Raw genomic sequence first — 14,895 nt, 5'->3', positions numbered from 1 at the left:
ATTAAGTGGCAATTAAAAAGTAATTTTAAAAATCACCACTGGCCAAAACATATCAAGCATCATTATTTTGAATAAATTTTTGATTATTTGAACAAAGTAGCAGCCCTTTATATTGTCTGCACATTTGATGATGAATAGGCTACTTAAATGCTCTGCAGTCACTTGTTATAAAGTCAATACATTAACTTAAAGGACAACATTTCACATTTTCTTCTGTAAATGTATTGTATTACTGTAATGCTGTAAAATTAAGGTACAAGATCAGTCAGTTAAGAAAAAATAAGGGGCTATTTGTTAATTACTACTTAGACGGTCTGGTCTTTCTTTGCTGAGCTCGATTCTCTGGTGTAGACACAGTCATCTATTGCATCAGTTTGCATTGGCTACTATTAAGGCCTCAGAATTCTTCTTACAAACAAAGTACAGAAATTCTGCCCAAAGCTAAAAACACCTTTGTGAACGTAGCTTACAAATATTCTGTAATTTCTTTTTGCCTGTCATGTGATGTGATGTCACGTAAGCACCATGACAACTAAGAAACTATTAGCACTGTTCTAACTATGACAATGTGCAAGAACAAACAAATGCTAATAGAGAGGGGAAATTACTGTTTGTGCTGCTCTGTCTTGAACAAAGTGCTCCTCTAATTCATTTACATTCGCTATCTTTAAGAAACTCCTGAAGATTAAGCTCTTTAAAAAGCACTTCCTCTTGTAACACATCTAACAAACTAACTACTTCTAACCTCATTTTACTTCTTCCCCTCCTTTCCTTCTCTATCCCACTATTTCCCTTTGACCTCCTTTAGGCTCTGTCTTAAATGTTTTTTTTTTTACCTTGAATTCTAGGTCTTCTATCACTAAATGTACATCCTTATAGTAAGTCGCATTGGACAAAAGCGTCTGCCAAATGTAACGTAATGTAACGTTATATATTTTTTTCTTTTTGTTATTTGCTTGTATGTGCTTGTGTGTGTAAATCTGACGTTTTTGTGCAATGTCTGTAGTTGTTTAATTTTTTTTACTGCATCTATTTCATATTGTTGACTAAAGCTGGATAATTGCCTTCTCTGCAAGAAGTAAGCTGAGGTCTTTATACTAAACATTGTGGCCATCTTTTATATGATGTAGCAGAACTGGCAGTTAGTGTTTTCCAAGTGTGTTCAGTTGTCCAGTGTCGATGTGTTAGCAACACTTAACTTCATGTGACTCTGAGGAAGCATCTGCTTGCCTAAATCTTCCCAGTGCTGGTGGCTTTTGTGTGATGGGCAAGATCTTTTGAGCTTCCATGATAGAAGAAAATATTCTGCCCATGATTATTTTATAGTTTTATAGTTTCACAGCGATTGCACAGCAAAAATGAGTTTTCTCCCTTTATGCAAGAAAATACATCTTGTATAGCTTAACTGTCCCATCTGAATAATTACCCTTAATTTACCTTATATACAAAAAATAACATTTTAATCACCAAAGGAAAATATGAGTTGTACAAATGAGTTTTGAAAACATTTATGTGCAAAAAACTATGAAGTCCAATGGTGCATTTTAAGAGGCTGGAATTAGCATAGTATGCTTAGAGGGGACAACTGATAGCAGTTGGCATAAAGAATCCCCAGTAGGATCTAGATCTTTGGTGAAGTGAGCCAGTGTCTGCAGGTGATTCTGGATGTAAAGCCAGAGAGGGAATTGGCAGGACTGTTTTGCAGTTTTGCTCCCATCCTCTTCTCTGTTGCTCCTCCAGCAAGTCTTTTTGGATCATTGTACTGAGGCTCATGGTGTACACTGCGAATGCACCTCAATTCCAGGAGCCAACTGTAGAGGAGAACTTTAGGCTGCAAAAGACTGACACTGATAAACATGGATTTCTGCAGCTTGCTGGTCTTTTCTGTATAGGGTGATTTATTTTTAAAATGTTCTTTACATGTACATCACATTTAGCAGACTCTCTGATCCAGAGTTTTGTTTAATTTTGATACTAGTAGAGACTATTTGAAGACAGCAAATGACTCCATCTTTGTTTGGAAACCCAACTGAAGTTTGTTTCTCCATTATGTTTCCAGTAGAGAGAAAAGTCTGGATACCTGTCTTCTATGTGTTTTACAGGGCGATGGTTCAAGCCTTACTGGAAGCACGGAGGTCTTTCGGTATGGATCTGGAAATGCTAAGAATGTGTGCAGCTACAGGAATTCACAGAACGTAACCCAGCAGAAGAGATACAAGGCCTTTAGTGGTAGAATGTGAATTTCGAGAAATACCAATTAAATTACTGTCAGATTTAGCAGATAACATTGTTTAACCTGTTTAACTACTTGTTCAATCTGTTATGAATAAATAACTATATTATTAGAAATAAAGCAGCCATGATTTTATCCCCTTTTAGGGTGAACTACAGACCACCAGCACTCTGAAGCCGCCCTCATTGAGCCTGCTCCGACTGAGTGACCTTGTTTGCTGCGGGGTGAACTGTATGCCAGTGATTTGTTTATGCATTTGTCTGTGCGTGTATTTGATGAGAGCAGCACTCGCTTGCTTATGTGTGTGTTTCTGGGTGATGGTCTTGGGTGACCTTGTCATTGTGCATCTCAGAGCAGAAACAGAGAGAGAGAGAGGGGGCCTTGACCAGTGCTCTCTTTCTGCTAAACATCTGAGGCTCACTTTTTATTTCAAAGGCAAAAAATTTATTAATGCTTTGCACCATCACAAACTTTGGTTTGCTGTAAACAATAATTGTGTTTTGCTCATTTTCCATGTTATATATTTATTTTTTTACATAATTAACTTTTAAAAGAACAAAACAGAAGAAGGCATTGTTATAAGAAAACAACTACGTGATTGACTAAGGCTGGTAATACGTTGGTGTGACATGGCGGTGCCACAGGTGGTGTGTGTAACAGAGCTCCAGTGACCTGGGGCTGTGGCCTTAATCGCCATCATTCCACCCACTGTATATAAGGAGCTTGGTGTCTTCTCCCACTGTCCATGCAGGTTTCCTCCAGTGCATGCTGTAGGTAAATTGGCCGTTCTAAATTGCCCAATGATTTCAGGTAGACTCCAGACCCACTGGGAACCAAACAGAAAGAAGCTGATAAATAATTAAAGGAATAGATGGAGGGAAATAAATGACCCTGTCTTAGGAGCAATTTTTTTCTAAATTATGATATAAAAAAATCCTCTGACCCTATTGTTACTTTATACCCCTCTAGCTCACACCTGGCATTTGGCAGTTCAAGTTTTTTTCTGCTATTCTATTGCCATTACTTTACTACAGGATCTAGTTAAGCTGTGTGTAGGCATTTGCACATCTGTGTCAGCAATGGGTGCTTAAAGTAGCTAAAGTGATGTTCTCAAACAACTGGATGTATCATGTATTCGTACAGAATTGTGTGTGTGTGTGTGTGTTTATGTTTTATGTGTTGGAGACTCAGTCTAGTGTGTGCTAAGAAGCAATCTGAAAAGCCCATCTAAAAACTGTATTAGGTTTTTAAAAACTAGTAAATGTGTGTGTGTAAGTGTGTGTGTGTGTGTGCGTGTATGTGTGCGCATGCATGTGTGTGCGTGTGTGTTTGCTGGCTCAGTGGTGGTTGAGGATCAGGGCCAAGTGGACGTCCACTGCTGCCCAGCATTAGCCCAGTGCCAGACAACCTCTCATCCATCATTTTCATCTTATGGCCTTTGACCTCCCTCTTGCCTCTGCTGGGACACCAGGCAAAAAAATATTCTGAAATGGAAGGGATGAAAGAGCAGATCCGCTTAATTAAGAATGTATTTAGTTTTGATAATCAGTAATTTTAAGTTGGTCATTTCATTAGGTGTTAAAATATTTTAAATATATCAAAATATCGCAATATTATGTTTTGCAATACACTGATTCAGTTTTTAACAAATGTAAAGATCTGGCTAGATCCTCATTGTGACTAAATAAAAAGTAGACTATTTTTTAACTCGTGTTTTATTTGTGTGGTGGCAAGGGCGTAGGAGCGGGTTTGATATTGTGGGAGACACATTTGCTAATATGAACCAAAGCCCACCCTATAGTTTCCTAGAAAAACATTTGCGGAATTACTTTTAATCCTCAATAATCCCTTTTTTCTGTATTCTGTATTTATTATTAGTTACATCCAAATAATATTTACGTTTCATAGGGGTTTTTGTCAGAAGTTAATATAAACGTTAGACGTCAGGACATGTGTTCTTACTGTAAACTACAATTGAACAGAAGTCAGATTAGATCAGTGTTTCTTAACCCTGTTCTTACATATTCTACTGCATATTCCCAGTGTTTTGCATATTCTACAGCTTTCTCTGCTTTAAATGCACATAATAAAGTAAGTGGTGGTATGATGTGTTTAATACACTGCTGGACATACATAATGATTGATTTATGATCCATAGGGGGCTAAGAGATTTTAACAGGTAAACTCAGTAAAGGACTGTTTATTAGCTAATCAGTTGGATCTGGTGGAAAACACAATTTTAAGGGCAGTGATCAGGGTTAAGAAACTGCTTTAAACTACCAACATTACCCAGTGTTGTACTAAATTCTGTCTATCCCCTACATCCAGCTTCTAGCTGACTGAGTTATCTAAATGAATGAAAATTAAATAGTTATTAGTTAGTCAGGTACAGGGTAAGCTGAATATTATATAGTTTTGTTTTTCTTAAACTAAGCTAATTCCAAAGTTAAGCTAACTGACTGTCACAGGTTGTATTTTATTAAGCTGGTATGTTTTGATTAGTGCATTTTTAACCAGCTATCAGAAACATAGCAGTTTACATGGTTTACATGGTTAGCCTACCATTATCTTTCTGTTAGAAAAATCGCTGTATATTCATACCTGGTTTTAAATCATCTACTGCATCCCGATCGCGCTGCTTAATCTCACAGCGGGGGAGGGGCTTCCCCCCCACCACTCTCCCCCACACTCTCCACGCCGCAAAACCAGCAAGCTGATTGGCTGTTTCTATTGAGAGGCGGAACTTAATTCCTGAACCGGCTCCGTGATTGGCGTTAAGAGATTTACCATTTACTCAGGGGTCACCTGTCTCCTCATCAATAGTACAGCTGATCTGAGCGAAACCATTTTATTTTTGGGGGGGACAAATCCACCTTTTTCTAATATTATCCCCCCGGTCCCTACACCAATGTGTGGTGGTGTCTAAACTGTAAACTGTGAACCAGGTTTTTGGCAATACATTACAGGGGTTGAATTTCAATATTTCACATAATTCTGTAATTTGATTCTGTAAGCCAGTTGATTCTTGGCAAAACAAAAACCAACACAGTCAATTTGACGTTGTTAAATCAGTACTTTTATTTTAAAATTAACACAAAGAACAATAAAAGTGTCTATTTAACACTGGAAAATTTACTGTGTACATTTAAAGCAATGCCATTATCGCCGTATGCAATTAATTTTGTCAGCACATGCATATATGCCATTTTCTCATTTTGCCATGCTCTGTTAAAACACCCTGTTTGACTTGAGTGAAAACACATGGTTCTATCTATTATACCCTCTGTGTCTCCAAATCCCTGAGATTTTATAGGATTTAACTCAAGAGGGAAATCTTATGACTGATCACACACACCATGAATTCAGATGAATCTGCTCTGATACTTGCTTTACTCTAATTTGATAAAAAAAAAAGGGTAATCACATTTTCACTGCTGTTCAAAGCTTTCTGTGCAAAACAGCATAGAAGTAAAATTGTATGTAAGATGCATATCTTGGCTTACACACAATAACTTTGTAGCTCAGTTTTTTAAAAATCTCATTTTAAAGAATCTGGCAGCTGTTCTTTACACTGCGTCCAAATCCCACGATGAATGGACCAATAAAAAAAATATAATGTTCTATATATCCTCTATCGTGAAATATTGACTTGATGTAAATGTCAGTTGCCGGGTTACCAAATTGTCATGGGAAAATGATAAAAATGGAGACATGGGACATTCAACTAAGACTCTAAACATTTAAAACACTGGCAAACTGAACTCTACAACCTTTATGTCTTCAGCGTGATTAGGATTCACATGTAAAAAAAGTACAAACCATACAAACAAACAATCCATCATTTCTCAATCCATCATTTCTCATTTCTATGGTGTGTTAACACGTGAAGGGAAGTTGATTTGATTGAAAGACATTAACTGAGTAAAATTGTGCTATTAAAAAAAAAAAGTTGACTTATCATTGCTGTTAGGCCCTTGGTACCTGCACTTGTGGTGAAAGAAATATTTGTGTTTTGATCCTTTTACATGCTGCTCAATCTCTCCTTGACCTCCTTTAATTTGTCATTAGATAAGGCTGTCAGCTTGGCTTTCTGCTGCAACCTGTATTGTCTAATATAGACACCCCAGACATTTACCTACAAAATTAAAAAGACTGTTTAAACAGTCATTCAGAGGCTGATTCATTCTATTTCTTTATTTAATAATACATTATCCAATATATTGTTAAAGATATGTGATTTTACTTAAGATAGAAAAGATAGACTTGCCAAAAAAATGGCTTAACAGCATATATGCCATCTCAACAAATGAAGTCAATTCTTCAATTTAAACACATACACACATTTCCCGCATAGACTGTCTTGTTCAGTCTTTAAGATTTTGAGGTTTTACTCACAGCATTACAGTAAAGACTGTGGTTTGTGTTCCTCTGAATTCTGCTGCTCTTGATTTTTCACTTTTTGGGGAAGTACTTGCCCATCTGTGGCAGATCCAAAATTCCCAGATTTTTTAGACATTTTAGTGGTTTCTAAATAATAGAGAAGTGATTTACCATGTAAACAACTTGATGTTTTTATGAAATTAACTGTGTGTGCAAATGTGTATTCTAAAGCTATATATATTTAATTAGTGCACTAACATTGATGTATTTTATCAGACAGTGTATAGACACCATTTTGACTTGGGTGAAGGAGTGCCTGAATAAGATGAGATTAAACATGCTGTTTAATGTCAGGACTTTTGTGTTTGTTAGAATTATACTATAGATAAGTCTATTGTGACTGTGAGCAAAGTCTTACTTAAGACCAAAATCACCAGCTCACTTCTGCTGCTTCAGCTTAAACAGAGTTCAGTCATGTGATAGACAGAAAAAGACACAGAGAGACAGTATTTCTTCATCTTACAGAAAAGAAAGGCTTTGAAGATGTTCATTCTTAAAATTAAAACAATGAATATAATCTGTATAATCAAATGATTTAATGCATTTGATAATATCTATCTAATGTGAATTAAACATAACAAATAACACATTACTATTACTATTACTATTACTAACTTTAACTGTGGATAAAATCAGGTTTTGTATTCAGGTTGATTTTTCTCATACACAGAATAGACTGACATCATCAATTACAAAAACTGTGTAAGGACATAACATGCATTATTCTGATAATGATTATGAATGATTAAATAATCTCTTGATAGCATTAGCTTTTGATAAACATGCTGGTTTAGAGCAAATACCATCTGCATGTATCACACCTGGAGGGATTAGCCTAATGCTTGCTTTTAAGCTTACAGAGAGCCAAGAATGTTTGCAAAGGCTGAAGCTTTCGTTCATCTTTAATTATTTAGTGGCTCTGATGTTGGAATCAGATCATGCTGGCTTATATTTGGCAACTAACACCCAAGGGTATTTTGCCAAAGTGTTTATTTCCACAACGATTCTAAGTTTTGGAATTTTTGGAATCTAATAATATTTCAGTGTCTCATGATTTCTTGATTTAGTTTAATATACAGTTGCATGATATGTGCAATTACTTTTTACTTTTTCTACACCCTAAGCAAAAATAGGTCTTTGACTTGTAACAGTTTGGTGGAGTATAAAGACCCGTTTGGGATCCATTTAAGTAGAAAAATAGCATGTAATAGGTTTTTTTGAGTTGACTTGAGGAACTTTGAGGAAAACTTGAAGTTTTGAACAACTCCTCTTTTAGTAGTACAGGAATAATTATTGATACAGTGACAAAAAAAACTGTTTAGCTGGTAAACTGCATCCTGAACACTTTTAGTTTTGATTACCCTCTGCTGTTTGTTTCCTCAATAAGAGGAAGTGAAAATGTTTAAAAAAAACTCTCCGTGCATGCATGTTCTTTTCAGTAAGGCTACATTTGACCACCAGGATCACTGAAACAGTTCAGAGTTCACTGAGTCAGTCTCTATGGGCCCTATCTTACACCCTGCACAAGGCGTGTCGCAAAGCTTATTGTTATCTAACACCCTGCGAATAGTCTGTTTTCACACCATGCACCAGCGTTGTTTAAATAGCAAAGACACATAAAACAAATACAGTAAATTACGCCTATATGCGTGGTGTTCTGGAAGTGAGGTGTACATTTATTTTTCAGGTAAATTTATGGTGTGTTATCTTGCCAACAGTCAACCATCAGACGTTCATTGCTATCCTGGCAAAACAGGTGTGCCACGCTTGCTTAGCACCTATACCCTCCTCCTCTCATTACACACACACATACACACAGACACGCAACAGAAACTTTTACATCAGCAATATACAGAATACAAAATAAAATAACATTGCTGTTCCTATAAATTATCTGCTCTTTCTCCTTAACAACATAAACGCAGCGCAGATCCACTGCACTGTTAAAATACCAATACGCCAAAGTCAGAGCACACCTGTCTCTTAAAGGAAATGTCAGTGACAAGCTTTAATTATGATTATTTTAGAGAGTTAGTGCTTGCCTTTCGCACGTTTCGAGCCGCACTAGGCGCCTTTTTTTTTTGCAAGATCCGGAAAACCAAAGACATACCAACTAGCCCTAAATCAAGCTGCATGTTGCACGGTGAAGAAAAAATGCCTATAAATCACTAACACAGGGCCCTATGTCTTTCTAGCCACCTGTCTGCCTGTCTGTTTAATTTTCCTTCCATATTTCTGATCAACTGTCCATCCAACACATATCCATCCAACCATCTATCCATCCATCCATTTATTCATCTTTTATCTATATGTTAGTTCATATCATGTCTTTTTCTGTGGTAACTTGGTTTAGCTTCCCCTTGTGTCGATTACATCATTAGGGCTACCACATGAGGATTAGAGTATTGTCTTGAGTTCTTGTCTATTTTATTCCACCCTTAAACTCATTTAACTCTTCCTGTCCCAGAACAATTCAAAACTGGCACTCCCTTTATTCCAAGAAGTCTGTGCGTGAGAAGTTAAACAGGCATTATGCAACATCAGCAAAATCATCAGCAAAAGACTTAAGACCTCAGGTTTCATATTCAATAACAAAAAAGGACAAAAAAATGAGTCACTAGAGATCGCAACCATTTTAGCTCACTGTTCAATTAACTAAAACTTTTTACCTGCTGATCTGTTTCAAGGCGTTAAATCCTTACATGGTGATCCTTACATGGAATTCTCTCATTTAATTAATTAATTAATTAACACTCTTAAATATAAAACCATTTACACCACTTGTAAAAGTACAAATACTGCTGACATATAGAGTATTGTTTCGAGAAACAGGAATGAACCTGAATGAAGCCAACAAAGTTTTCAGACATACTGTACCTCATTTAAATCATTTGCTCTTTCCCCAGTGAATTTCACATTTTACAATATGACAGCTGATATAAATACATTTACAGTACAAGTTACATTTATATTTTTTGGTATTAAGCAGACACTCTAATGCAGAGCAACTTAAAAAAAGGGTGTAGTCATTCACGCAGAACATCCAAAGCTGATGTTCAGTGTTGTTCAACCTTAACCTCTGTAGTCTTGACCTGTGTCAAAACTTTAGCACAGCAGCTACATTATGTTCAGAGTTAGGGGTCATAACCGATTTACAGAAGCTTTAACGCACCAATACGCCAACACTGCTAACACACACGCTGTGCTAAAACTCTAATAAAACCCACAAACCAGTTTCACTTCTCCTCTCCGCAAACTGCAACATCCTTGTTTGTAAGTTCACACGTCGATTCTTCACTCTCATTACTGCATTTCTTTACCACAAAGCTTATTTATTTGTGGTTACTAGATGATTTATCATCGCTGCCATGTAGATAATAAAACACGATGAATAACAAAATAATAAACCTGCTGTTTTGGGGTACATACAGCTCTGGAAAAAAAATAAGAGACCACTAAATGATGATGTTTTTCCTTGATTTTACCAAATTGAAAACCTCTGGAATATATTTAAGAGGAATATGGATGATCACAGCCATCAAACCAAGCTGAACTGCTTGAATTTTTGCACCAGGAGTGGCATAAAGTTATCCAAAAGCAGTGTGTACGACTGGTGGAGGAGAACATGCCAATGTGCATAAAAACTGTGATTAAAAATCAGGGTTATTCCACCAAATATTAATTTATGAACTCTTAAAACTTTATGAATATGAACTTGTTTTTTTTTTTTTTTTTGCATTATTTGAGGTCTGAAAGCTCTGCATCTTTTTTTGTTATTTCAGCCATTTCTCATTTCCTGCAAATAAATGCTCTAAATGACAATATTTTTATTTGGAATTTGGGAGAAATGTTGTCTGTAGTTTATAGAATAAAACAATGTTCATTTAAGTCAAACATATATCTATAAATAGCAAAGTCAGAGAGACTGATTCAGAAACGTAAGTGGTCTCTTATTTTTTTCCAGAGCTGTATAAATTGTGTTCAACAGCAACACTGAATGAATGTAATCAGGATAGAAAGTGTGTATGTGTATGTGTGTGTGTGTGTGTGTTTGTGATGAGGCTGGTACAGAAAGTGTGAAGTGGTGGGAGGTCACCTTTCGTAACCTACATCAGACAGACCTGATGACTCAGCACTAAACATCTCTCTAACCATTATGCCTCGTTCTTAAAGACAAAGTTCTTTAAAAGTTTTTTTTTTGAGGGATGCTACACAAAAACATCATTCACTTCAAAGAGCTGGATTGTTCACAACCGGCCCATCAATAGACCCATCACTAATGTAGCACTACAAATCCGCACAAGCATTCTAGTACACTGGAAATACAGATTTATATAAATATAGTTTATTGTTATATTTATTGTTAAGTCCTGGATTATTTAAATGTGTGGTTCTGCCTCTCAGGTTCCTATCACTTACATCCATATGTGGGGGTCAGTGTAGAGCCCATGAAAAAAACTTTCTGGTTTTTAGTTGACCTGCCCATAGGGGCCCCACACAAACATGTTTTCTGGATCTTAATGGAACCAAAAGAGTGGTTCTTCTATGGCATTATTGGTCACATTTGTAGCACCCAGATTTTTAAGGTTGTATAATTGTCAGGGAGTTCTCTTACACTCTTTTGCTCATTCTCTATCACTATTAATTTTTCTTCTTGCAGATCATCTGTGGTAATTAATATCTGTTTCATTAATGGCACGATTCCTATTGATTAGGGTAGTCAGGATGTACCAATTATAAAAGACGGTGTCCTTTTATGTCTTGTGTCTAGTTGTGACAGCTATTAATGATATATTTTTTTGAGGAACTAACAGCATTATCTGTGGTCTGTTAGAAATCTGTATATAAAGTGTCAGAGCACAAAGAACTTTCAAAGGTGCCGTATCAGCCGAAGATATGATCTGTATTCTGACTCGCTTCTGGACATGTGTCTAACTCTCTCTCTCTTCTCTTTCATCTCTTCTGCATTTCCTAATTTAATGTGACATTTGTGTGGAAACACATTTGTGTGTGTGTGTGTGTGTGTGTCAGTGCCGCTGGCCCAGTCTGCAGTTTCCTGCCATCCTTCCAAACTTGTTCATCCAAGAGAGATAGAAAGAGAGTGAGTGAGTGAGTGAGAGAGAGAGAGAGACTATAATAAAGACTGTTGGAGACTGTGAAAGAGAGAGAAACTGATAGAGAGAGAGAAAGAGAGAGAGAGACTATATAAAACTATGCGAAGGAGGAGGGATGAGCAGGAGGAGAAATATACAAACGGAAATTGAGAGAGAGAAGACGGGTGAAAGTAAAGAAAGAGATGGAGACAAAGAGTGGTGGGAAAAGAAAGAGACAGAAAGAAAAAAAGAGAGGGAAAAGAGATGCTATGATAGAAAGGCATTGTGAGAAAAACTGTAAGAGACTGTGAGAGAGAAGGAAATAGATGTGTAAAGAGAAGAAAGAGGTAAAAGATGAAAAGGAGAAAAAAGGATAGAAACAGAAAGTGAGAGATGGAGATAAATAGAGAATAAATAGGTGTAAGGAAACAAAGAGTTTAAGACAGAGTGATAGAGAGTCAGAGAGAGAGAAACATAAAGAGAGAAGGATAATTAATGTAGTTATTTATTTATTTAATTATTTAGCCCGCTGTGATGGAGTGTCAATGTGACAGAGAAAGAGAAAGCAGGTGAGAAGGAGAGATATATAGAAACAGAAAGTGAGAGATGGAGGAAGACTGCGAGTAGATAGCTAAAAGGGAGCAAAGAGATAGAGAGATGGAGACTGATAGGGAGAGGGTAGACAGAGAAAGAGAAGGGAAAGGAAGGAAGGACAGATACTAACAGATATAGAGGGAGAGAGAGAAAGAGAGATTGAGAGAGATGAAGAAAGGGGAGAGGAGGGACTGAGAGAGAGAGAGAGAGAGAGAGACAGAGAGAGAAAGAGAAAGAGAGACAGACCCTATTCTGTTTGTCAGGCCTAATTGGACTGACCTCTTTCCTCCCTGGAAAACAAATCAGGGATATCAAGGGAAGCAGAGGGCGGACAAAGCTGGGTGTCCGAGAGAGCGAGGGACGGAGAGCTGAAGGTCTATCTGAATGGTTAAGAATCTTTAGACTTAATGTGCAGCAGAGTCTTCATTTCTTCTCCTCGCTCTCCTTTTCCGGGGGTGAGAGTGTGAGAGAGGACAGGAGCAGTTTGCTCTGTCTCTTTCCATCAGCAGGTCCAGTCGTCAGTGCAGGACGCTGGTCTGGGTTACATCGCCGATGTGCAGCATGTGCTGCTGTTTTATTGGCTGTGACAGCGGTGGAATGTAGTGTCTGTCACCAGCGGCGTCCAGGTGTCAATGAGAACCATAAAACACACCCAACTCCTGTCACACACGTATACACATATACACCCAAACAAACGCTATCAACCACAAAGAACAGACAGAGTGGTGAACAAAAACAATTCTCTCTCCCTTACTCTCTCTCTCTTTGTCTTTATTCCTCCCTCATTCTTTTTCTCTTTCTCTCTTTCTTCTATTCCATTTCACAGCTACAGATAGGTGTGATTTAGTGCAAGGACAACAAGGAGATGAGCAAAAGGAGGGAAAATGAGAAGAAAATATTCATCATGTAGTCCAGAATTATTCTTCATAGATGGTAAATCACTAAAGGTTTACTGAGTACCTTACATCATTTTTAGTGTAAAACTACACTGCCTGGCCATCTGGATTTAACTAAGTAAATGATCTGGGGCTGCTGCAGTTGGTCAGGTCTAGGTTTAGCAACAGTATGTGCTCAAAGAATGAGGTCAGCTGACAACCTGAATATACTGAATATAGACCAGGTTATTCCATCATTGGATTTTCTTCCCTGATGGCACGGCCATATTCCAAGATGACAATGTCAGGATTCATGGGGCTGGAATTGTGAAAGAGTGGTTCAGGGAGCATGAGATCATCATTTTCACACATGGATTGTTCACCACAGAGTCCAGACCTTAACCCCATTGAGAATCTTTGGAATGTGCTGGAGAAGCGCTGCTTTGTGCAGAGATCAGACTCTACCATTATCAATGTAAGATCTTGGTAAAAAATTAATGCAATACTGGATTGAAATAAATGTTGTGACATTGCAGAAGCTTATCAAAACAATGCCAAGTGTCAAGTGACAAGTGTCGCAATCAAAGTTTAAACACAGTTTAGCACCCTGTTATTTTAATTCTGAGTTGAAAAAAAAACACACTTATGCTTCTTTGGCTGGTTTACAGCTAAACTAAAAATGTTAAAAGCCACATTTTATAGTTTTCACACTGTATCTATGCCAAAGTGTATACTACTGTGCTCCTCTTGTTGTGTTCTTTCAGCACAATGTGTGCTTGGCATGCTTAAGAGATTTGTAAGCACGTTAGCTTTAAGCCTTGGCCTCTACTTCTCTCTACGTTACCTTCTCAAGTCTAATCAGTAAAAAAAATAAGTTTGTACATGATTTTTGGATGTCTGTTTAGCCCAAGTTAGGCTTCAAGAGAGTACATTCTGGAAAGATGGAAAAAGTCAGTAGTCTAGCATTGGCTTTTATCTTTTTGTTACCTTTTTCTTATGCAGAGTTTGAGCTCACCTTTTGCAGGCGCTGGCAGAGAAAAAGTCTGGTTAAAGATGCCTGGTTTGTAGTCTGAAAATGATGTGCTGCTCTTCACTATCAACAACACCATATTCTCCTGAAATCACAGGCACATTTTACCGCTTCACCAGATTTGGCTCAAGCTTTCAGTAGTAGGTGGAAATCAGGCTCCTTTCCAGCTCTGTTTCGGTTATGCCAGATGTCATTTTGAAGAAGCACTCAACATTGTTTAAGGTTCATAGCATGTTACTTTCATGTACTAAACTCTCTTTACTGACAAGGTAAATACTATTTGACAATCCAGAGGCCCTATTAAAGTAAATAAAAATATAAGATATTTTACTCTCAGTTGCATATTATCAGATTGTGCATATTTTTATACTTCCTAAAAAGGGAATAACTGATTAGGAAAGAGTCTAATTTACCTCATGATCTGCATGCAGGACCTGTCTCTCTCTGAACTCAGCTCTGCGAGGTCTAAAGTGTGTGATGAGGCAGGGGACAGGCATGGCCTTATGACCAGACAGTCCTTATAAATCAATCCAGCAGCAGTCTCTTCCTCATAAACATTCACAAATCTTCTGAGACTTTATCGCTGAGCTCTAAATAGAGTATGCTAGTGTGATGTCTGTGTGTGTATGC

The sequence above is a fragment of the Astyanax mexicanus genome, chromosome 11, assembly GCF_023375975.1.
Source record: "Astyanax mexicanus isolate ESR-SI-001 chromosome 11, AstMex3_surface, whole genome shotgun sequence".
Taxonomy (NCBI): Eukaryota; Metazoa; Chordata; class Actinopteri; order Characiformes; family Acestrorhamphidae; genus Astyanax; species Astyanax mexicanus.
Note: the sequence above shows the minus strand (reverse complement) of the source record.